This window comes from Myotis myotis, unplaced genomic scaffold (assembly GCF_014108235.1).
Source record: "Myotis myotis isolate mMyoMyo1 unplaced genomic scaffold, mMyoMyo1.p scaffold_m19_p_13, whole genome shotgun sequence".
Taxonomy (NCBI): Eukaryota; Metazoa; Chordata; class Mammalia; order Chiroptera; family Vespertilionidae; genus Myotis; species Myotis myotis.
Genome location: NW_023416317.1, coordinates 26,783,449 through 26,809,634, shown reverse-complemented (window position 1 = coordinate 26,809,634; position 26,186 = coordinate 26,783,449). Strand labels below are relative to the sequence as shown.

General features: G+C 45.7%; 2 pseudogenes; both read left to right on the top strand.

The window, feature by feature from the left end:
- The first annotated feature begins 533 nt into the window (after positions 1–533).
- LOC118668596 lies at positions 534–7,161 on the top strand (annotated as a pseudogene).
- Positions 7,162–19,760: 12,599 nt separating this feature from the next.
- Positions 19,761–20,110, top strand: LOC118667865 (annotated as a pseudogene).
- Positions 20,111–26,186: the final 6,076 nt, after the last annotated feature.

Below are 26,186 nucleotides of genomic sequence, written 5' to 3'. Positions count from 1 at the left end.
AACACCAGAGGTAGTTGACTACTGGCAGATGCCACTGCTGCCCCTCTCACATCCACCAGGCGTCTGCCGGCCATCCCTCATAGGGCATCTGCCAGTTAACTCAACAGAAGCAGGCTTGCCAGCATTGCATCAGGTCTGTTCAGTCAGGGATTTCATGATTTTATTGCCCCTCTTCCATATCTTATTCCCTGGGGAATGGCAGGAGGGAGGAACAGGACAATGGCAGGCAGGAGTCAGGAATGTGGCCCTACTGCAGGACTTTCCTGAGGCTTCAGTTCATGGTGCTGACCTTCCCATCCATTTACCTAGCCCCTCGTACCTCTCTGAACCTCCGATTCTTCATCAGTAACATAGTTTCATAATACAAACCATATCAGCCTACTGTAAGGAAAATATGAGATAATGTGTCCAGGCCAGTGCTGAAAATAGGAATATAATGCAAGCCACATATTAATTTTAGATTTTATTTTAGCTCCATTAAAAAATTAAGTAAAAATTAATGTTAATATTTTATTTAACCCAGTATATCCAACATGTTGGTAATTTCAACATGTAATTAATTAAAAACCTAATGAGGCATTTCGTATTGTTTTCTTTAAAATTCTGTAATTATCATATACTTATCATACATCTCAATCCAGTCTGATGCTTTTTGGGTGCTCAATCGCTACATGTGGCCATTAAATGCTACACCTGGACAGCACAGCTCTAGTCTAAAGTTGGACTTCACTCTATGGACAAGGCAGAGCTATGATGGATTTTTGCCAGAGGAGTGAAGTGCATACCCACACAAAAAGCAGTTTAGGGAGCTTTAATCCGGCCTTGGGGTAGGGGTGCAGCTGTTCTGCCTCAGTGGTCCAAGCAATAGACCAAGAGACAGCATCTCTATTTTCTGTCTCCTTGCCACTTACGCAGAGCCTGTCAGAGTCGTTGGTTATTGGGTTGGATGAAACAATCGATCAACAAATCGCTAAAATGGACAGCTGCCTGGGTCTGTAGAGCAAGTTAAATAAAAGGGAAAAGGGAAACAGAGGAAAGGGAAACAGCCTTGAAAGGCTCCCTGAGCAAATCCTGGAGCCACCGTGGTCCACCGAAATCAGGAATTCCTCCTTGGATTTCTAGAGGAAATTAGCCACACAGAGCCATGCCACAGATCCCTTCCCATCAGCCCCTGGGTCTCAATAAACAACTGATACGTCTGAAGGTCAGAGCCTGGAATTGGGGCAGCAGGACGAGGTGCTAGGAGAAATAAAGAGGCTGGATGAGAAACTGGAGAGTGGCAGAATGACTCTCACTGTACATCTGTGTTCAACTATGACAGGAGGCTTCTGAGACCAGTGATTTAGGGAACTGGGGCTCAGAAAATGTGAGGCACCAGGTAGCTGGGAGGCGCCCGGCACTCCTGAGCCACTGGGAGGGAAGCAGTCACAGTAAAGAAGTGAGGTGACAGTGAAGGCTTCAACACATGTAACAATGAAAGAAAAAATTCAAGTTCATGTGGACACTGAGGTCTCAGATGCTCAGAATGGTTGGGAGACAGGACAGATGAGCTGGAGAATGAGGAGCAGACTAGGCAGCTGGCTGCTGCTGCTGCATGCAGGGCCTCTTCCACCAGCAGAGCCCTGGAACCGTTTGCATTCATTACCCACTTCTCAGGATACCTGGGGTGAGGCTGCTTAGCAAAAGCAGCTGCTTTCATGTTAAATAGTTTTAGATCAAACCCAGTGGCATATAAGCTCTGTGACACTGGTAATGAAGAAGAAAGTCTCCCTGCAGCTCAAAAGAAATAATGAAAATAAAAGGTTTTGACACTCGCCTTGAAGAAGCTTGCTTCTCGATATTTGCAATTTCCGTGTGCATGTGTGTCAAGGATGAGAAATGTCAGGGGTAATGAGTTAACAGTCTGTGGTCATTCCAGGATCAGAGCATGCTCGGGGAGCTGCCTCGGACAGGGGCTGTGGCCTTTGGACTCAGTCCGGTAACCTCCTAAGTCACCCAGCCCAGGCGCTCAGGCTAACTCCAGATATCATCCTTGGGGAGAACGGAAGTAGAAAATGCACAGTCCCCTGATCACAAAGAAAGATCTCAAAGAACTTCTGTAGACATTCTCTCCTTTGAGCCTCGCAAGAACTCCCTCAATCAACCTGGTTAAACACCATTAACTAGATTTGACGGGTGAGAAAACTTAGGCTCATTATTCAGCCATTGCCAGTGAAAGAAAACCAAAACATGACAGGCGTGGCCAGGAAAGGCAGGGTACCTGGCCTGAATGCCTGGACCCAGGGCTCCCAACACCATCAGGACTCCCCCACTCTCTGCCTCATACCTCTGCCTCTCTGGCTTCGTTTTCTTGGGCCAGCTTCCCAGCAGCTCCAAGCCAGCATCCTTACAGCCTCATGACTAGTGAGGGAAAAAAGTCCTTGTTGCCAGCCTCAGTTAGCAGAACCTTGGGAAAGCACTCTGGCTGACCAAGCTTGAGTCACATGCCCATTCCTGGGTCACATCTGAGGCCATGCCGGGGAGAACCATCGTCTGCCCAGCCAGGTCAACATGCTTCACCCACTCCCTCCCGGGTGTGTTTCTAGACTAAATAAGAACAGTTGCTGGGCAACCAAGAACAGTAGCATCTACAGCCACTGACAGGAACGCTATAACACCCCAAGGCCAGAAAGCAACCTCCAGGCTGGACTTCATCCATTGTTATCAATTCAACAAGTATATGTTGCTTTAAGTAGGTTTCAGTAACCAAGACACATCTGGTCCCTGTCCAAATGGGCACACAATCTAGGGATAGGGGCAGACAATAAAAAGGTAAACAGATAAATAATTGCAAATTGTGACAAACAGGAAACAAACAGGGTGAAGTGACATAGGACATTGGGGAGCTGTTCTGATAGGATGTTTTAAGAAGGTTCTCAGAGGGGGAGCCATGAAGCTGTGATTGAGACCTGGAAGAGATTCAAAGTCAATGAACATTTCAGTGAATTGGAGGTAGATTCAATTTATCTGCTTTATACATTGGCTGTCTGTGGTGAGTTCTCATTTGAACACAATGTTCTCGGGCTTTAAAATGTGTACCCATGAAACTAGATGTTCCCCAAGGTCCCTTCCATATGTGTCATTCTAAATTTCTACAAGAGATCCTTTTTCAAAAGTCAGGAAGCAATTATCCAAGACTGGTGCCTTAGCCTGCTTGGGCTGCCATATCAAAATGCCATAGATCGGGGGCTTAAACAACCAACATTTATTTCTCACAGTTCTGCAGGCTGGGCAGTCGAGATCAAGGGACCAGTAGATTTGGTAGCTGGTGAGAGCCTGCTTCCTAGTTCATAGATGACCATTTCTCATTGTGTCCTCATGTGACAGAAGAAGCAAAAAGCTCTCTGGAGTCTCTTTTTTCTGAAACAATATCAAAAAGCGAGTGTATTTAATCATACTCAGCTCATAACAGAGTAAATGGGTGCTTGAAATAATAATTCATGCTGTACCATGTTTATTAAGTTGGCAACAGAGAAAGTTGGTTGAAGGAAAGTGGAGAAACTTTGTCATTTAAGAATTAGAACTGAAGGGCTCCATAGTCATCTGGTATCTGCACAATGTTGTACCTATAGTTATAAATGTACATGATGGGAACTCCAGGGACCTTCCTGATTCTTCTTTTAAGGTCCCAGTTGACCGTGGCCACAGTGTAACTTGTGCTGAATTACTCTCTGTACTAAGCAGCCATGCAGCACCTACACATGTAGTTCTCATTCAATATCCACTCACTAGACATGAAGCATCTGGCACCTGCCAGGCTCTATGCTAAGCACACCTCAGTCAGCTCCTCCTTAAAGTGGGAGAGATAAGACTCTGTTCACCCTTCCTCACAAGATCATTATTAGGAGACTCAAATGGAAAATACGGGCTAAGAAAACCTTTGCAAATACTAGAGTACCTAAGAAAGCTAAAATGCCCTCAGCTGCTTGTAATGAAATTGAGGGAATGAGAAAGAAGCACAGGAGGTGCTTCACCATAGGGGTGGAATCCACCACAGGGGTGGAATCACCATAGTGGGCATCAGGCACAGGGTGCTGCACATGTCTTCTCTCAGCTGTCACACCCACACCCTTGATGTAGGCATCATCACTCCCACTATAAAGATGCAGAGACTGGTGTTTGAGAGGTTAAATTGCAGAATTCTAGTCAGATAGTTAAGAGTCAAAAATGGATGAAAAGCTAGGGTTTGTTTTCCAAACCCTAACCTTTCAAAAATATTTTCTTTCACATAAAAGTAAATCCTGGGAAGCATTCAAAGTCATGTCCCTGAAAACTGGGAATGGGGTGGGTGAGGGAGGAGAAATGATTGTTTACTGCATATTTATTGAACACTAAACCCTGTGTGTTACATCAATTCTATTTGTGATACAGTGTCTACCCCATTTTTCACACTAACACAAATGTCAGCTGAAGTCCCCAGTCCACTGATGTTTACCTAACATTGGCTCAAGGATTTCCTCTCATTCTATGGAAAAATCCTACAGTCTTTTCAAGATTTTTAAAAATTCCCCGTGAGTTCACGCAAAGCCACTCACCACCTGCAGCTTCTCTCCCCACTCTGCTGGGCACCAGTCCAGACATAAGATCAGACCCTTTTATTTCACCCAAATCACTAAGACAGGCATTAAAAACATGTGGTGGGCTTCGCAGTATGGTTGGGAGACAGAGTAGTGGGACATCGCAGCAAAGCAGACAACTTAAGACTATCAGACATCCCTGCTCATCATGTCCTTTGTTCAGGGGCTTCTAGGGGCTTCTCACTGCCCACCTGTTTCTGGAGGCTCCAGCCTTTCCATCATGCCGACTAGCACCCCTTATTCTAAATCCCCATCCCCTTAGCCATTCATATGGATCCTAGAGCTATGGGAGGTGCAGAGTTCTTACGTGATTGCAGGTGATTGGTCAAGGTGTGGCTAATTCCTGTTCATCCAATGAGACCTTTCCCTGGGAGTTTTGGAATTCTGAACAGAGAAGCAATCAAGTCATCCCTCCTCTGGTCACAGAGGCTGTAACATAACTTTCAAAAGGCTGGCTGCCATGTTTTAGACCATGAAGAAAGCCACTTTGCAGGAAGAAAATGAAGCATATATACAAAAAAAGGAGCCACACCACAAGATGAAGGGGGAGAGAGAGAGACAATCATGCAGATTTCCAAGAGGCTGGTCTGGAAGCTCCTGGAGCCCAACTGCATTCCTGTTCATCAATCCTATCTCCAGGGCTCTTGCCTTCTGGCTGCAGGAACTGAAAGGATGTGGAGAGCAGGTGTTGCTTCTCTCCTCCACCAGACTTGCACATAATGACAGCAATAGACAACTGTATCCCCCTCCCCAATTGATTTATGCCCATCATGTTTGAAGACAGAATGAGCTCACTCTGGGTGAAGAACTAGGCAAGCACAGACCACCCTGCCAAATTCTGAGTAAAGCAAAGGCACAGCCCCCGGGAGGGTCCGGTGTCCGGTTCCTACCACCACCCTGCACCCAGGTAGCTGCTGTGATGGCCTTATCCATCATCCATGAAACACAAAAGGAAACAGAGTCTCCAGAAATGTAAAGGCCTTTCCAAAGTCGCAACCAGTAAGAAGCAGAAGCAGAAGTTGATCCCTGTGTGTGTTTCACTAACACGCTGTTGGCCCAGAAATGCAGACCCAGGAGAGCAGGGCTGGGTGTGGGGCTGGAAGAAACCCATCCATTAGGGGACTACAGTGCTCTGCCTCTTCCAGTATTGTTATTCCTTTCTCCCCTCCTTCTTTTCTCTCCTCTTACCATCCCTTTCTTCCTCCTCCTCCTCCAAGGCTTCTGGGGCCCCAATCAGCAGGAAGGGACCCAGGTGTCCCCACTCTGAGTGCTGACCATCCCTCCAAGGCCTGTCAGGAGACCCTGACCACTGGCTCATCCTGAGGAACAAGACAATCTTGTGCAGAGGTCACTGTGCTCCCCTAAGGACAGGTCACCACAGAGAAAATTCTGAGTGAGAAACAAAGGGGCCTGGGCAGAGGGCAGCACTTTGCTCTCCGCAGTCCATGAATGGCCTTCCCTGGCCTCCTTGGGTCCTCTCTCTTCTCGTTTCTTAAAAAGTGAAAGTTACCCCACAGCCTACTATCTATTAAACAAAATGTTTGTTCTTAGTCCTGCACACCATAATCCCAGCTCCCACCCTGCTTCCTCAGTGGGAAAAACAGGTGTTCCTGTCCCCAGCACTCCCTATTCTTCTGCAATCCCCACGCCATGTGCATGCTGAGCTCTGTGCCTGCTGGGTGGCGGGGAGCCGGTGAACCTGGGCTCCCTGAGGGGCCAGGTGCTGCTCATTGAGAAGATGGCCTGGCTCTGAGGCACAAGGGGTCCAACTACACCAGCGGTTCTCAACCTGTGGGTCGCGACCCCTTTGGGGGTCGAACGACCCTTTCACAGGGGTCGCCTAAGACCATCGGAAAACACATAGATAATTACATATTGTTTTTGTGATTAATCACTATGCTTTAATTATGTTCAATTTGTAACAATGAAAATACATCCTGCATATCAGATATTTACATTACGATTCATAACAGTAGCCAAATTACAGTTATGAAATAGCAACACAAATAATTTTATGGTTGGGGGTCACCACAACATGAGGAACTGTATTAAAGGGTCGCGGCCTTAGGAAGGTTGAGAACCCCTGGACTACACCCAGATGAACGAGCTGCAGCAGCGCCTCGGGCTGGGGGACCTGGTTGTGCTCCGCTTCCCCTGCAACCAGTTCGGGCATCAAGAGAACAACAAGAACGAAGAGATCCGGAACTCTCTCAAGTACCAGTATGTCAGACCTGGTGGTGGGTTCAAGCCCCACTTCACGCTCTTTGAGACGTGCGAGGTGAATGGCGCGCAGGTGCACCCCCTCTTTGTCTTCCTACAGGAAGCTCTGCCCGCACCCAGTGACGACGCCACTGCACTCATGACAGACCCCAAGTTCATCACCTGGTCTCCCATGTGTGTGCCACAACGACGTGGCCTGGAACTTCAAGAAGTTCTTGGTGGGCCAGAACGGCGTGCCTGTGCACAGGTACAGCCACTGCTTTCCCACCATTGACATCAAGCCTGCATAGAAGCCCTGCTGCCCAAGGGGCCCAGCAATGCCTAGGGCACCCCCACCCAACCCACCCGGCCATCTGGGGGCTTATCTATGAAGGTGTTGCCTCTAAACCTACACGGAGGAATGCCTGATGTCCAGCTAAATGCCCCCAGATGGGCCCTGGTCCTGTCCATCCCAACCTCCCCCTCCCATGCCATGGCTTTTCACAATAAACTGTCTGGTGTTGGCAGAAAAAAAAGAAAAGAAAAAAGAAAAAGAAGAAAAATAAAAGTCAAGAAGTGTGCACGTGGACGTGTGCTTGCACAAAGGATAAAGGCCACGTTTAAATGCATCACAATGTTCCATAGAAGGGAATTCCAGTAATTTCTTCTTTAGACTTTGCTGTGCTTTCCACTGTTTGTACAAAGAGCCGCATTACTTTTATAATTAGAAAATCCCTCCCTGAATATCTCTGGGTATCAGAGTGGATCGCACCTGCCATGCTCTGTCATAGTGCTACTTTTAGAATGATGAGATAATGCCCGAATCTGCCTGATCCACATCACCAGCTGAGGTTACAAACACCAGCACGTTTCTTTCATTTTCCCAATTAATCACTTGAGCAGCTGCAAGCCTTGTTGTTAAGCAACACAGTGCCTGCACTCTTAGGCCTCTCCTTTGTGGCTAAGAATGGGCTTCACTGCCCATTCTAAGAAACAAAACAAATAGAAACAAACTCATAGCTGCAGAGCTGATTGTTGCCATGTCAAAGTGCGTAGGAGGATGGGCAAAAAAGATAAAGGGGAATAGAGGTATAAATTGCTGGTTATAGAATAATCCAAATAAGTCACAGGGATGTGATGAACAGCATAGGAAACAGAGTCCATAATATCGTAATAACTATATATGGTCACAGATGGCTACCAGACTTACCATGGTGATCACTATATAATATCTATAAACACCTAATCACTATGTTGTATACCAGAAACTAACGTAATATTGTATGTCAACTATAACCTAAAAATATATTTTTTAAATGAATGGGTTCCACTACAAGCAACAGGAAATTCAACCAACAATGCCTTACACGAATGAGGTATATTTTCCTCCTATAATAAGAAACCCAAAGTTAAGCAGTCCGGGGCTAAAATGCTGCTCAGAGATATCCTCAAGGATCCAGGCTCCTGGCTCAGCAACCTTAGTTTGTGATTCATCCTTGTGGTCACAGAAAATCTGCTTCCTCTCCAGGCAAGGAGGGGGAAGAGCAAAGAGCAAAGGGTTTTGTCTTGTCACTTGAAATGGGAATTCTACCTACGTATATCCTAATGGCTAGCACTAGATCACATGACCACCTCTAGCTGCAAGGGAAGCTGGAAAGTTCACTTTTTACTTTCTATGGTAGAGAAAAGCAAGTTGTGAGTGGTTTTTAGGTATGCAAGCCCCCAAGTCTACCACATCACTGGAGTTTACTCAACTTAAGGGCTTCCTTTCCACTTCTGAAGGCCAGGTGGGGTGAGAACTGAAATGTCTGACCTGTCCACAAGAAAGCCCAAATTTTCACTTGTCACTGTGTGGCTGCCTTGTGGGGTTGCTGTTAACAACTGGTCCCACACAATCAATTGACCCTTGTGCTCTTCAGAGGTGATGCTGTTACCATGCCAGTTCCCTCCACAAGCCATGGTGGGAGAAGTCAACAGAATAGAGCATAATTCATCAACTCCCTCCCCTCTCGTAGAATGAAGATGACAAAGAAACCTGCTACCCTGAGTGATACAGGCAGGTGGGCAGCTGAATATACCACACAGCAATGGGGCTGGAGGAGGCACTGTCTATGTTGTCACTGGGGCATCTGAGACTCCAATCCTAAATTGAAAAGCAGCCAGAATCCTTGATAACTGGACCTCATGCCCTCTCCTGGATTCCAGAAAAGAGGACAGGCCACATGCTGGTTGCTGAGAGCCTGCTGGGATGAACTCAGGCTGATTCAATGAGGAGAACCTCTCTCTCCCTCTAATAAGAAAATCATATCTAATGAGGAGGAAACTATGGAAGCATTTCTAGGACCCAAAAGCACTTTTTAAATTAAGATGCTGTCTGTAAAATAATAAGAAAAGTGAATATTCGAGTTTTTTAACTAAGCAAAGAGCTTTTGTTCAGCTGATTGACAAACAGAGGTGAAGGTCCTCAGTAAGAGGAGACAGACCACACCCTGCTCTGTACTGAGGTGCCTGATTCCCTTTTGAGTGTTTCAGAGCTTATCTTTACTCACCTAAGTGGCAGCCGTTATCTGTATAGATGTCTAAGTGTGAAACTTGTTTAAGAAAGTTGTGGAATGCCATAAAATTTGTAAGAGTAGGAGATACTCATAGTTCATTAATTGCATTTATGACTTATCATAAATTGAGATGTTGAGATGTTAACTCAAAATGAACATTTAAAAATTCTTTTCCTGACTCTCTGGGTTTTCCAAACCATAAAATCCCAGCAGTCTTCGTTTCTGCAATGGGTAATTATAATTTGTGACTTTCCTTCTGAAGAAGTTTACATACATTTAAACAAAATTAAGAGTGCTTCCACTACTTTTTAGATCTAAACACAACGCAGAGCTTGTTAAAAAGGTCCTTCTTGTTACTATTCTACTGCCTGATTCGAGCTATATTTGAATGCTTTAATGTAGCGCTAAACCAGGCAGCTTTAAACATGCGATCTCTTCCTGCATCTCTACCCCTTCCGTGTGGTCTGTGGTCGGGTGGAGGTCCTGGGTGGAAGGCTGACTCTGTGATGGTGGGAGAGGAAGATAGGTTGCCAGGGCAAGAAGCTTCTGAGGGTACCCATCACACCTCTCCACACAGTCTCTCTCCCCAACTGCTGACTGGCTTCCTCTACACCAGGAAATAAGTTTTTATTCTGCAATTAGAGAAGGCAGTGATTTAAATTATTCATTTAAAGAAAATTTTGATGAAGTTAGGGGAGAAAGAATTCAACACTCAACTTGTATAAATTCCAAATAAGGTAGATTGCCACTGAATGTTGTATCCTTCCAAAATTCAAATGTTAAATCTTAACCCACAATGTGATGTTATTAGGAGTTGGGGCCTTTGGGGGTTGTTAGATCATGAGAATGGAGCCCTCATGAATGGGATTAGTGCTTTTGTAAAAAGGATCCCAGAGAGCTCCTTCCCCCACTCAACAACGGGAGGACACAGTGAGAAGGTAGCCATCTATGAACCAGTAAGCAGGCCCTCCCCAGACACCAAATCTGCCAACACCCTGATCTGGGGCTTTTAGCTCCAGAACTATGAAAAATAAATTTCTGTTGTTTATATGGTATTTTGGTACAACATACACACATGGTCTTTTTCTAGTCCCCACAAGCCTATTAGGTCAGCAGTATTAATATTCTCATTTTACAGACAAGGACCCCAAAGCTTAGAAATATTCAGCAACTCTCTCCAGGTCCCAGAGCAAGTAAAGAAAGAGTAGGGATTTGCTCTTAGCCCCATGCTCGGACCCTGAGAAATGGTATAGGAAATAGCAAATGCAAACAGATCCTGTCCAGGCTGGGTGTGCAAGCTCTGAGAAGGTACAAGATGAGTGGTTGTACCAACATTCTGTGTCTGCTTCCATACTCATGATACCCGATTAAGAAATGCTTTTCATGCATTTTCATTTGAATGTCATTCAAAGTTGCAACGATGGAGGTCACTGATTACTTTGTTTGCCTAGCCCCGTGGTCAGCAAACCGCGGCTCGCGAGCCACATGTGGCTCTTTGGCCCCTTCAGTGTGGCTCTTCCACAAATTACCACGTGCGGGCACGCGCGTACAGTACGGTTGAAACTTCGTGGCCCATGCGCAGAAGTCGGTATTTTGTGGAAGAGCCACACTGAAGGGGCCAAAGAGCCGCATGTGGCTCGCGAGCCGCGGTTTGCCGACCCCTGGCCTAGCCTGAGTCTCCTGAAAACAGAGCTTCCTCACCCACCCAGCTGCCCTGGAAGGCCTCCTCCCTGACCCACAAAGAGGAAGTGATGAGGTTAAGGTGGGATTCTTTCTTTTCTCTTGGTTTCACCATTGAAATCCAAAACTGAGATGGGAAACACAATAAATTTCCCCGTGTTCTCAGTTCAGGAAGTCTCGGCAGTGGGGGCAGCATTCCTCACCGGGCCTTCAGTTCCAGGGTTCCACTACTCACCTCACCCTTGCCACCCGCACCCACACCCAGTCAGTGGAAGAAGAGAAATGAATGCAACCTGTGGGGTCCTCAGCTTTGGGACATGCACAGTGATCACAGAGAGAGGCCGATCCATCCCCAGCTTCTGCGTTTATCTCCTGCGCTGAGACTGGGGAAGAGGAAGGATTTTACTCTACCTTGCTAACTTCTTTCAGCTGGTCTAACTGTTAAATCTACATGAGACAAATTAACAAGAGAAAATAACCAAGTTTAATTACATACATGCATTTGGGAAACCCACATACATAGATGGAGACCCCACATACACGAGAGGTTCAGAGACAGAAAGGTAAAATGAGTTATATAGGGGTTGGCAAAAGTAGGTTTACAGCTGCGTGAACATGAAACACAGCATGTTCTTGTATTACTATTTATTAATTATTGTATTGTTTTCCAGTCAAACAACTGTAAACCTACTTTTTCCCACTGCTGTGTATGACATGCTGAGCTAAATATGAGGGAAGGCACCTGAGGTTTCAGAAGGGAGGAAGGTTATTCACAGGATGATAAGAAGAGCAGATGTTCAGTAATTAGAAGTTTTCCCTGCCCTATAGGTAGGTCATAAAAAGTTAGTTCTTGTAATTACTCATTATGGGCAAGGCCTCCAATTTAAAATCTTTAAGGGAGAGGTAAAAGTTTAATCTGGCCTGGCCGGTGTGGTTAAGTGATTAGAGCGTCAGCCTGTGGACCAAAGGATCTCAAGTTCGATTCCTGGTCAAAGGCACATACTTAGATTTCAGGTTCGATCCCAGTCCCCAGTCAGGGCTCAAGCAGGAGGCAACCAGGCAACCAATCTCAATCAATATCTCTCTCTCTCTCTCTCTCTCTCTCTCTCTCTCTCTCTCTCTCTCTCTCTCCCCCCCCCTTCCTTACCTCCCTCCCTCTCTCCCTTCCACTTTCCCCAAAAATCAATGGAAAAAATATCCTCAGGTGAAGATTAACAAACTAAAAAAAATAAATAAATTTAATCAGGGCATGCAGGGTCTCCATTGCTTTCAGCTCAAAATAATCCACGTCAAAGTAGCACATCTTGGGGAGACATGCTCTGAACCCCTTCGAGACCAAGGGAGGAGACTCTATTAGGAGTGACCAAAGCTGCAGGCCTCTACAGGAAGGGGCTATGAGGTGGGTTGCCTGGGCAGGGTCTCCGGGTTGGTGGCAGAAACCATCAGGTGGAGCCAGGTCTCCAACACCAGGGAGTGTACAGTGAGTAGATCCCTCAGGTCCTCAAAAGGACTCAGTGATGCACCCCCAAGAAAGCCTGCATTTGGGTGTTCTCCATAGAGAAGCCTTAACAGCAGTTGTGTGGATGGACAAACCAGCACTGACCAACAGAAAGGCCTGCAGTCTTCCTGCCAAGTGAGGAGACAGGTGCCCTCTCATGCCCCACCAGACAAGCCAGAACTTAGAATAGAAAAGAAGAGGGGGTTATTGTTAGAGGCAATGTTGGACCTTGGTTCTTGAGATCAGCCAAAAAATAATTCAGGGCCAAGAACTCCTGTGCAAGGGAAAGTTTATTTAGCATGCAAAGTTTAAGTACATTTGAAGAGGAGATTCAAGCAGGTTGCTCAGAGAGCTGCCTTGGCCTTTTAGAAAGAAAGTCAGAGTCAGAAGAAGTGAGCCAGCTAGGCTGCATGGACTCAGAAAACAAGTTATAGAGGCAAAAGAAGGGCCCTTGAAGAGAAGTTCAACAAGTTAGCCCAGGATAAGTTGCCACTGCAAGTTTCATCTGAACCCTTAAAGATTAGGAGAAAGAAAGCAGATACATGCATGAAAAAAGAAGGCAGGGGCATGCTCCAGGGAGAGCGAGCACTGGGTCATTTGTCTTGAGGGTTTTTATCTGTGTTCTCAAGATGGGAATTTTAGGGGAGGTCTCAGGAGAGTAACTCAATAGAATATTCATCAGTTTTCCAAGTGTCCTTTCATAGGCTGATGCATCAAAATGAGCATATAGGGTCAGGGTCGAGGTCTCTACTGATTGGTTGGTGCTAGGGTAGTGGGTCATTGGCCATTAAACTGGTCCTGATGTCAGCCATGGTGTCACTATCTGGTTTTGCTGCTTTTCTGGGGCTGGATCTGAAAACACAAGTGAGGCCTACATGTTATCTCTAGTTTGACCAAAACTTTGTCTCTGTGGTCAACAGACCTGAGGCTTTGTTCCTAAGATTATTTGATGCTGATCAGAACCTGGTTGTCCTGAGGGCTTAATGTGTAAAGGGGTGGCTGTGCAAGGAAGAAGGAGGCAGGTGAGTCAGGGTGCTGGATGAGGCCAGTTTGAATTCCCTATTGTCTCAGTTTCCCCACTCCATTTGCCAAGGAATTTTCCTAGCTTCTTACTATCCTGCCCTCATTATGCCTAATAACATAGCTCTGAGAGGGAAGGCGAGTTTAGAATCAGACATGAATTTGCATTTTTTAAGGGAACAGGATTGAGTCTTTAATACTGAAGTGAGATACTTCTAGTATGTACAAGTAGCTGAAAAGTTGTATAACCTAGTTCAGATGTTGATGAGGGGACAGCGAATGACACCCGCAAAGAAGGGGAGGTCAAGAGAGCGCAGCCTGAAGGCAGCTATTATAAAAAGTAATTTTTACATTTCAAAGTTGAGATCCTGTGATGTCCACTTCACACTCACTAGGATGATTACAACTAAAAAAAAATCATAGTAAGTGTTGACAAGGATGTGGACAAATCAGAACCCTCATTCCTTATTGGTGGGAATGTAAATGGGTAGCCACTTTGGAGAACAGTGTGGAAGTTCGTCAAAAAGTTAAACATACAGTTATCATTTCACACACAAATTTCACTCCTAGGTGTATTATGCCCAAAAGCATGAAAACATGTCCACACAAAAACTTGAATGCAAATATTCATAGTATTATTACTCATAATAGTTAAAAAGTGAAAACAACCGAAATGTCCATTAACAGATGAATGGATAAAGTTGTTAGATCCATATAATGGAATATTACTCAATCATTAAAAGGAATGACATACTGGTGCTAAGCATGGGTGAAACTTGAAAACTTTAAGCTAAGTGCAAGAAGCCAGTCACAATACGTCACATATTATATCATTCCATTTATAGAAAATGTCCAGAATGTATAAATCAGTAGAGATCGAAAGTATACTATTGGTTCCCTAGAACTAGAGGAGTTGGAAGGTAACAGCGACAGGATGCAGGGTTTCTTTTCAGGGTGATGAAATGTTCTAAAAATGATAGAGGTGGTGGTTGAACAATTCTGTAAGAATTATTCACTCCTACACTATAAATAGGTAAATGATGTGGTGTGTCAATTATGTCCCAATAAAGCTGTTAACAGAAAGAAAAACCAAAAAAAAATGGTGACATAATAGAAGACAACAACCAGACAAAAACAGAGAAGCAGTTCTGCAGATGGACAGCTCTGGCCTGGAATTGTGCCTGCCCCCCATGCAGAGTGACCTGACCATGTGGACAGCACGGCCCTGGAGGTGTACCCTCAGGGCTGTGGACACCTGTACCAGAAACGAAGATGCAGAAGATGAGAGCTTTCTCCTGCATCCCACTGGGTTTCCTCAGCAAATCAGCTGCTCTCTCTGAGCCTCAGCTCTATTACCTACATTCCCCTCTCAATGTGCAACCAGATGATCAAGCCTGTCAGACAGGCAGAATCTCAGGTCATGTCCCGGAACTACCGAACCAGAATCTGTGTTCTGTTAAAGTCTAGCAAGCACTGGCTTACACCGTGGAAGTTAACAACACCTTCTTCAAGAGGGTTTTGTGAGAATCCTTATTAATAGTAACCCTCTGTGTGCCAGATACTGAGATAATATAGAGAGCGCCTAGTTTATTGCCTGCACATAGTAGGTGTTCAATGTGTGACGGTTATTGCTTAAAAGAGCCTCACTGGGGAGGAGTATTGGAATCCATTCTTCATATGGACTCTGGCCTTCTGCAAACTGAAACCTTGGGCACCTCAACTTGCTCTTCTGAAAACTGGCCTTACCTCACTTGGTGGTTGTGAAGATTAAGCAAGAAGACGTGTCCAGTGGCCACCTCATACCTAGCAGCCCAGAGGAGTCCAGCAGATGTTCAGTCATTTCCTCCTCCCCCTACAACAGATGGCACAGCATGTCATTGCAGAAGTGACCCAACCATCTTGAATGTTACTCAGTCCCACCTCTTTTTATTATCCATTCATGTATCCACGGAGCAAATTCTTCCTGCGTGCCTACTATATGCCAGATGCTGTGCTTGGAGCACAGACATTGCAGCTGTGATCCCTGAGGGTCATGAAACCCTGTCTGGCCTTGAAGAGAGAATAAAACAGACCTGTTTATCCACCTGCTTTGAGAGCTGTAGAAACAAAGCCCATTTCCTCTCAGCAGCCATCTGAAACAATTAGTCTCAACTCCCAACCCTAATGTGCTTCCACACTGTGAAAAAGCGCTTTTTCAAGGGGGGCACGAGACATAAATTAGTATAATAATGCAATTAAAATGCATTTTCCTTCCACTTATTTAAATTACTCTTTTTTACATCTCCAGAAAATGCATCCTTCTTTGGAGGTATTTAAGGAGATTCAAAGAGGCTGTTGAGATGATGCAAGAAATGCTGCAAACAGAAAACACAAATACCGTTCCCTGCAAGCCAGGAAGAGCCCCCCTCCCTGTGATGCCTGTCCGTGTCTACAAAGGCTCAGCCCTCCGGGCTCCACAGAGGCCCTTGGGCAGAATTTCCCCAGATCTGACCACTGCCCTCTCTGTGAACACTCATTTGTTCATTCATTCACTCAACAGGCTTGTTCTGGTTTTTTTGTTTGTTTTCTGCACCTCCCCCATGCCTGGCACTAGGAATAACCTCATGAATAGGACATAGTGCCCACCTTCAAGGGGACTGTCTAGGAAGAAGGCAGCCATGCCAAAAGGCGTAGGACCCAGGGCCACCAGTGCTGTGGCAGATGGGAGCACAGAGAAGGGGCTCCACCAACCTGGGCATGTTGGGGGGGTGAGAGGAGGGGGGAGGGGGCTGGGCAGAATGGGTGATCCTTGAGCTGAGTCCCCAAGAATGAGAAGGCATTAACCAGACTGGGGGAGGGGGAAGGGGTCCTCTAGGGTGGGTTGTCAGAGTGAACAGCAAGGACAAGGGCTTGGAGTGTGGGAGCGCACAGAGCTCTTTGAGATTAGCAGACAGGGAGTGAGACAAAGGGCAACAGAAGCAGGGACTCAAACTCACCAGACCAGAAGGGTCTAGAGTAGTGGTTCTCAACCTTGGCTGCACATTAGAATCACTTGGGAATCTTTTTAAAATCCTGATTTCTGGGCCTCATCCTCCGGAAATTCTGTTTCTTTGTTATGGGGTGAGGCCACAACATTAGTAACAAAGAAACAGAATTTCCAGAGGATGAGGCCCAGAAATCAGGATTTTAAAAAGATTCCCAGGTGATTCTAATGTGCAGCCAAGGTTGAGAACCACTGGTCTAGAGCGTGAGGACTTCGTCCTGAGAGCCTTAGGAAATTAGGGTGAGCCTCCAGGTAGCAGAGGCTGAGAATACAGAAACCCAGAAATCACAAGGTGAAGGCAGACCCAGGCAAGGACACAGCAGGGATCCATGACCCCCTGCAGAAAGCCTTGATGGGTATCCTGAGTTACTGGTTTTGGGTCGCCATCTGCTGGCAAGATTTCTTCAATGCAGCCAGTTCTATCAATGTTCAAAGAGAGAATGAATATCTTTTAAAAACAGTAACAGGCACAGAGAACTTCCTTGACCAAATTAGTGTAACACTTATTACAGAAAGAACATTATTAGAGTTTCAATCAAAATTCAAAGAAAAGAACATCATATGAGAGCCGTGGGTTCAAACCCCAGCTCTGCCACTTATTACGTGGAAAATCACTTCACTTCTCTTAGCTTTGTTTTTAACATCCGTAAAGATAATATCTAACTCACCATTGTTGACAGGAATAAAAGATACCAGGTGTGTAAAGAGAAATCCAACAGATACTAGGTTAGGGTGGTGGAAAGCCAGCATGTGACATACGGCCACATCCTCCACCTGCCGCTCCTCCTCCTCCTCCTTCTGCTCCTCCTCATCCTCATGCTCCTCATCCTCCTCAACCTCCACCTCCTCCTCTTTCTCCACCCACCTCCTTCAATTCTTACTCCTCCACCTCCACCCCCACCTCATCATCACCATCCTCTACTTCCACCTCCTCCTCTCCACCTCTTCCACCTCCTCCTCGTACATAATATGTGATTCCATGTATATAAAATCAAAGCACAGAGAAAACCACTCCGTGGTAACAGAAGTGAGAACAGTGGCTACCTTTGGGGCAGGTACTGGCAGAAGAGTACAGGACAGAGGCTGCTGGGGAGCTGAACAGGTGTGTGCACTTGGCAACAATTCATGGCGCTGTGTACTTAATTTTGACTGGCATAAACCAAGGGAAGTAAGTGCCATATCCACCAAAAGATTTTACAAGAATGTGCAAGGTGTCTTTATTTATAATAGTTCCAAATTAGAAACAATCCAAACGTCCTTCAATAAAAAAATAAACTAAGGTATATTCACACAATGGAATACTCCACAGCAATAAGAAACAGCATACTATGGCTATATCTATCTACATTACAATTCATGGTTGAAAATTCACAGACATTATGTTAAGTGAAAAAAGGCAGACACAAAGGAGTGCATCATATATACAGTCAGGCCCTGCAAAATGACATTCTGGTCAATGAGAGACCACATATATAAATATGCTCCCATCAGTATATATAAAAGCCTAAGCAACCGTTCGACCATTCAACCAGTAGCTATGATGCACACTGACCACCAGGGGGCAGACGCTCAATGCAGGAGTGGAAACCACAGGCATGGAAACATGGAACAGACTGATGAATCTCAGAGGGAAGGAGGAGGGGGGAGGGCAGGAAGAGATATTAACCAAAGATTTCATATGCATACTAGAGGCCCAGTGCATGGATTCATGCACTGGTGGGGTCCCTCAGCCTGGCCTACTCAGATATCTCTCCCTGGGGTTGCTTGTCTGGTCAGAGCAAGCCTGCCATTGTGTGGGGCAGACATTTGGAGGAATTTTGAACAGAGTTCTTGTCATGGAGCATCAAAGAGCAGGGACATTCCTTCGGACAGGGAATATGTAGGGGCTGTGCATCAGTGACACTCAGGGCAAAGGGACTGGTGCAGGGTATGGCCCCAGGGTTCCCAAAGCCCATCCTGGGAGTCTCTAGGCACCTGTAGAGTCCAGGTTAGGAGCTGCTGTGGCACCTGCCCATATAGACAGAAAGTCCGTGTGATACAGGTCAGATAAGGCAGAAAGAGGAGATGGAAAGAAGAGAAGGCAGTTCTGTTCCCGCCAGAGGGAAGGCTAAAGGGATGATCTAGGGGCCCTGGGAGTTCCTGGCAGAGTGGCTCAGGTGACAGGAGGCCTCTGCAGAAACACTCAGGAAGGACATCAGGCTGTGATCCCCAAAGGCCCCAGGTAAAGGTGACTGACTGCTGGCTTCTGTGCACGTCTCATCAACTCCCACACAGGGCTCAGGATTCCTTCTTAAAATAGTAAAATAAAGAAAAAATTTTTAAAGTGAAAAATGGTAAAATAGTAACTTTACAGTGGAGAAAACTGTTGGATATCACCTTAATCAAATAATTATCACAAACTGTCATCAGTTGACGCATGATGTTACACACTGAGATGCAGACAATACTTTGTAGTACTCCTACAAAAAAAGTGCATAACGTCAAACAGGCCCAGATGGCATGGCTCAGTGCCTGAGCATCAACTTACGAACCAGGAGGTCATGTTTCAGTACCCGGTCAGGGTACATGCCTGGGTTGCAGGCTCGATCCCCTGGGGAGGGGTTATGCAGGAGGCAGCTGATCATTGATTCTCTCTCATCATTGATGTGTCTATCTCTCTCCCTCTCCCTTCCTCTCTGAAATCAATAAAATATATATTTTTTAAAAGTGCATAACTCAAGCCTAGCCATGAGGAAACATAGGACAAATTCAACATGAGCGACATCTACAAAATAACTATCCTATAGTCTCCAAAATGTACTAGTAAATGTCATGAAAGACAAAGGAATCTCTAAGGGACTATTTCAGATTAAAGGAAATCTAAGAGCAATAACAACTAAATACAGCTTGAATTCAGTTATGGGCCAGAAAAAAATAATGCTATAGAAGACATTGGGACAGCTAGCAAAAGTGGAATGTGAACTGTGCCAAAGAGTCTAACCGTTAGATAAATATTAAATTTCTTGAATTATTAAATTCCCTCTGGTTATGTAAGAGAGGGCCCTTATTCTTAAGAAACAAATACTAAGTACTGAGGTTAGAAGGGGCATGATACCTGAAACTTACTCTCAAATGATTCAAAGGGGAAAAGATTTAAAAAGAAAGACTTTTTCCAACTTGGGCCCAGCATAATGGCTCCTGCAAAGAAGGGTAGCGAGAAGAAGAAGGGCCGTTCTGCCATCAACGTGGTAGTGAGCAGAGAATACACCATCGATGTTCACAAGCACATTCATGAAGCAGGTTTCACGAAGTGTGGCCCCTCGGGCACTTAAAGAGATCCAGAAACCTTCCAGGAAGGAGATGGGAACTCCAGATGTGTGCATGGACACCAGGTTGAGCAAAGCTGTCTGGGCCAAAGGAATAGCAATGGCCACAGTGTATCCAGGTGCAGTTGTCCAGAAAACATAATGAGGATGAAGATTCACTAAACAAGTTCTGTGTGTTGGTCACTTGTGTACCTTTTACCACTTCCAAAAATTGACAGTTAAAGTGGATGAGAACTAAATGCTGATTATCAAATAAAGTTATAAAACTGCAAGAAAGAGTCCTGGCCAGTGTGGCTCAGTTGGTTGGAGTGTGTAGGAGGCAGCCCATCAATGATTCCCTCTCATCATTGATGTTTTTATCTCTCTCTCCCTCTCCCTTTCTCTCTGAAATTAATAAAAATATATCTTAAAAAAATTTTTTAAGTAAAGGTGAGTTCTACCTAACTTTCAGGGAACAGATATTTTAAACTCCCCACCATTATTCTTTGAAATTATTGTAACTGATATCAAAAGCATAGATAGATAAGATAACCAAGGACCCATCGCACTCATTCACATACATACAAAAATCATAAACTTGCCAAAACCGGTTTGGCTCAGTGGATAGAGCGTCGGCCTGCGGACTGAAAGGTCCCAGGTTCGATTCCGGTCAAGGGCATGTACCTGGGTTGCGGGCACATCTCCCAGTGGGGAGTGTGCAGGAGGCAGCTGATCGATGTTTCTCGCTCATCGATGTTTCTAACTCTCTATCTCTCTCCCTTCCTCTCTGTAAAAAATCAATAAAATATATTTTTAAAAAAAAAATCATAAACTAAATATTGGCAACCTCTGAATCTAGCAATTTATGAAAAAGATAATATATTCATTACCAAATTGAGTTTATCCTAGGAATTCAAAGTATCTATATATATAAAACCCTAATATGCAAATAGACCAAACAGTGGAACAACCAAACAACCAGTCGCTATGACATGCGCTGACCACTAGGGGGTGCGCACAGATCATGGCAGGAGCCTGCAGCAGGTGGCAGAGCATGGCACATGGCAAGCCTCAGCAGTGGCAGGATGGTGAAACAGGTGAGCGGGGGCGCCAGACCAAGGCAGGGCACTGGTAGCTGTCATCGGGCAAGCCTCTGGTGTTTACTGAAAATGCTTTGCTCCCGTGCGCCGTGGTCCCACCAGGTGCTCACACCTGATGCCAGCACCAGCCCCGCTCACACCCGCTGCCGACACTGGCCCCAATCACTCAGCGCCATCAGGGAGTGCGAGCAGCGGCTGCCAGGCCCAATCGCCCCTCAGGACTTCTCCACCTCCTGAGGTGCCGCCGCTCACACCCACTGTCAGCAATGGCCCCGCTCACACCCACTGCCGGCGCCAGAGCTGCCGCTCGCACCCACTGCTGGTGCCCGGCACCGGTCCCAATCACTTGGCACTGTCAATGGGTGCGAGTGGCGGCTGCCAACCCTGATCGCCCCTGAGGGCTTCTCCACCTCCCCCTGCTCCTGAGGGGTGATCGGGGCATCTTCCGCCGCTCACACTCACTGACAGCACCAGTCCTGCTCACACGTGCTGCTGGTGCCGGCAGCAAGTGTGAGTGGGGCTGGTGCTGTCAGCACATGGGAGTGGCAGTGGTGGGAACAGGGCTGCCTGCAGACAGGGAGTCAAGGGGCTATGACAGGAGGGGACAGGCAGGAGGCAAAGGATGGGCTGAGACCCGCCCCTGTGCCCACCACAGCCTCTTGGCCCACAGTTCCTTTCAAGGTGCACGAATTCATGCACTGGGCCCCTAGTATTTAATGTTAGAACCCTCAAATCTGTAGCCAGTTATTCAGAAGTGAGGGTGGCCCTGGAAATGCCCTAGCCCAATGGTCGGCAAACTGTGGCTCGCGAGCCACATGCAGCTCTTTGGCCCCTTCAGTGTGGCTCTTCCACAAAATACTGACTTCTGCGCATGGGCCACGAAGTTTCAATCGCACTGTACATGCGCGCCCGCACATGGTATTTTGTGGAAGAGCCACACTCAAGGGGCCAAAGAGCCGCATGTGGCTCGCGAGCCACAGTTTGCCAACCACTGCCCTAGCCTATGGCTGGTGTCTGAAGTGGGGACAGTCTGTGGAGCATTGTACTATTGTTTTTCTTTTTCTTTTTTTGGAGCACAGTACTCTTAACCTATGAAGTCTGGCCTAACTCTCGGTAGCTAGTGTCAGAAGTCGTTGCAGCAATTAACAAATAAACCAAAACCTAACAGTAAATGGTCATATAATAAAAAAAAAAAAAAGGAAAAAAGGAAGCGGGGGCAGGGAGGAAGAAAAAAAGATGGTCTGGAATAGTACAGAAGCTAGACTTCACTAAATGTACCTTGTTTTATGGTATTAGAAACAAGACAACAGCCTGGTTGGTTTGGCTCAGTGGTTACAGCGTTGGCCCGAGAACCGAAGGGTCTCGGGTTCAATTCCCATTCAAAGGCACATAACTGGGTGCAGGCTCGATCCCTGACTGCTTGCAGAAGGCAACCAGTCGATGTGTCGCTCTCACATCCATGTTTCTCTCTGTGTGTCTCTCTCCCTCCTTTCCACTCTCTCTAAAAATCAATGGAAAAATATTCTCAGGTGAGGATTTACATAAATAATAACAACAACAATAAGGATTTCCCTACTGTTACCACTTCTCAACAACATTAGTTCGAGAAGAATCAGTATAATAAGAAAAACAAATAAGCGATATGATTGGAAAGAAAAAAAAATAGGAGTTAATTTTCTCAAATGAAATGACTGAATACATAGAAATCTCAAAGTAACAATAAATTATTAGAATAATTCTCAGAATAACTAAGAGTTTAGCAAACGAATGATAAAGAAAACAAAATGGTATTTACCCTCAAAGGGTAGAGAGAGGATTCCATGGGAAAAGGACACAGGTAGCATTCAAAGTTCTGGCAATGTCCAATTTTTTATGATGGATGGTGGAGCAAAGGTCATTTATTATTTCACATGTCCTATAATACGTGTGTATTTGTGTGATTTTGTTCATATGAAATATTACATAATAAATAATTAAAAGCAAATAAAGTTAATAAAAAAATAAAAGCAAGTAAAATTAATTTATTTCCTATTTTCTGGAATTTCTAAAGTATAAAGCATATGGCCACATCTGTTGGGGATATCACAGAGATAATTCTTTCTTTGACTGAGAAAATCCTAACGTGCTCTTGAATGTCATGTGTCATTTTCAAAAGTCCTCTAACAACCATTATGTTGCCAGATTATCGCCAGGTAAACTTGGAGTTGCCAAATATTCAGATATTTAGAAAAGAGCTGGAAATAAAAACATTTTGATGAGTGAAACTATTTTGAGTCACTGTACGCATCAACACTGTGAAGGCCACACAAAGGACATCTAGCTGTACAGGCTGCCAGGCTATGACCTCTGTTCTAGACTCACAGTCCTATAGAAGCAGCCTTCCACCCTGAGTGAATAGGTCATTCCCTCTTAGAAGAGGCCTGAGTTCTCCACTATACCTCACTACTCCCCAGTCTCACATCCTGCTGGCTTCATTCTTCTACAGTTCCTGTTGGGCCCAGCAGGTGGCTGAGTTTGCCACCGCCTCTGCCAGAATGGGACACTGAGAAGAATCTGACTGTATTTCTCTTGATTGACCATCAGAGGGCAGGCATGGAAAAGAAGAGGAGAAAAACCACAGCTTTTGCTACCACGGGTGCTTTCCAGGAAAGGAATCCAGGGATTGACAATGAAAATCATTTTACCTGTTTAGAATTTAGAAGTATTCTGCAAACATAAGGTGTGAGAATGGCAATGTTCATGTCTTGCTAGAGCTGATCAAAATCCATCATGCTCTGTCAACTGTGACTGCCTTGTTCTGGTTAAAGAAAGGACATTCTAACCTGGCTAGGAGTTCCATCCCCCTCTCCCTGGGACATTCTAACCTGTCTGGGAGTCAACCTTAGAATGCGGTCCATGTTCATTCAAGAATTGCCTATTATCATGGAAAGTTTAACAACCTTGTTGCCCAAACAACAGAGTCCCACCCCAGCTTGCATAGTCTGCTTCCCCATGCCTATAATCCCTCCTTCCCCATGTAATTTTTGTCTTACCCTATACAAGCAGCTGGTTTGGGGGGGCTGCAGAGTAGATTTTTGTGGATGACCTGCTGCTCTCCCATACTGTCAGCTGTATTGGAATAAACGCTCATATGATTCAACCCTGTCTCTGCTGAATTGGCTCACTAGTGACAGGCAGCACAGATCCATTGGTTGTCTGTTTCATGCTGACATGACATGACAAATATACCTTCACAACTACCTGTCTAGCTAGGTTTAAATTTAGAATTCTATGCCTAATATAGCCAAATAGAAGAAGCCATCCCTGGCCCTCTATCCCTGGCCACCTCTACCCTTCTCACCCCCACACACATAAGCCCTAGCCCATGCTTCCAAGCTCCATCACATCCTATGCAAACAATTGCCCCTTGGCCATCTCTTGGGCCTGGCTTGAGCACATTGATAGTGTTGTCTTATGGCCTGGAGTGGGTCTGCCTCTGGCCAGCCTGCAGTGTGTGGGTTCTTGATTTGGTATTGGAAAGATTTCACAACTTGAGTCCAGGAGATTTTGAGAGTATATTTATTAAAGCTGGGGACAGTGAAACAGGAAGGGCTTAGGATAGAAGAAGCTATGGGAGAGAGACTAGATGGGGCTGTTCTGCCTCACTGAGAAGTCAAAGAAAAGTTCAGGGGTCAGCCCTGGACGAGCTGCATCTGCCCATTGCTCCCCTGTTGCAAGTCTCATGGGTTACCTTAGAGCAGTGGTTCTCAACCTTGGCTGCACATTAGAATCACCTGGGAATCTTTTTAAAATCCTAATTTCTGGACCTCATCCTCCGGAAATTCTGTTTCTTTGTTACTAATGTTATGGCCTCGCCTCATAACAAAGAAACAGAATTTCCGGAGGATGGGGCCCAGAAATCAGGATTTTAAAAAGATTCCCAGGTGATTCAAATGTCCAGGCAAGGTTGGGAACCACTGCCTTAGAGTTTAGGAGATGCACACCTGAGAGTGAAGAAGAGGAGGATGGAAAAGAATGGGAACGCTCCTTCATTTTGGGGGTTTTTAAAGGCTGGGAGTTTAGGGAAGGTCTTAGGGCAGCAGTTCTCAACCTGTGGGTCGCGACCCCTTTGGCGGTCGAACGACCCTTTCACAGGGGTTGCCTAAGACCATCCTGCATATCAGATATTTACATTACAATTCATAACAGCAGCAATATTACAGTTATGAAGTAGCAACGAAAATAATTTTATGGTCGGGTCATAACATGAGGAACTGTATTTAAAGGGCCAGAAGGTTGAGAACCACTGTCTTAGGGGAAGATCTCAATAGAATATTCATCAGCTTTATGCTGATGACCTAAAATTAGATTTATTCCCTTAACTTCATCCATCCTTGGGAGTGGCTGTGTGGTAGGCAGTTAGACAGACATGGGCAGAGAAGGATGATCGGCCAGGTACGAAAGGTCACCAGGACAGAAAGCCCTGGGTGTCCAGCATGGGAAAAACTGAAAAAACAAGGACCTCACCCCAAGATAATCATTCCTCCCTAGCAAATCGCTGGTCACGCGGTTAGGACTCTCCCCTGACCTTTCCTCCTGGCATGTTGCTAGTCATGCGGTAGACCTCCTTGGAGGAGGAACAAGGGGCTGAAGAGTGGCCTACTTCAACGCCCATGCAGGCCCTTGCACAACACTCCCTTAAGCATTAACCCCCAGGAATAGGAATAACAGCGAGGCCTCAGTGGTGTTCCAGCTCCAGGCCCAGAGGAGCAGTAAAACCAGACAAGCAATGCCATAGCTGACATCAGGACCAGCTACATTGACTAAAGACCCCTTGCCCTGGTACCAACCAATCAGTGGAGACCATAATCCTGAAAGGACACACCTGGAAAGCTGATGATTTTTTTTTTAGATCCTCCCCTAAGACAGCCCCTAAATCTCAAGTCTTTTTATATACTAGAGGCCCAGTGCACGAATTCGTGCACAGGTGGGGTCCCTCAGCCTGACAGGTGACCGGGGAGATTGGGGCCGGCTGGCAGCAGGGAGGGACTATGGGAGGTTGGCCGGCAGCAGGTTGGCTGTGGGAGCATACCGAACACTGGCGGCAGCTTCTGCATTGAGCATCTGCCCCCTAGTGGTCAGTGCACATCATAGCTACCAGCCGGTCCTCTGGTCATAATGGTCAGTAGGCTTTTATATATATATAGATATTTTTTTATTGATTTCAGAGAGG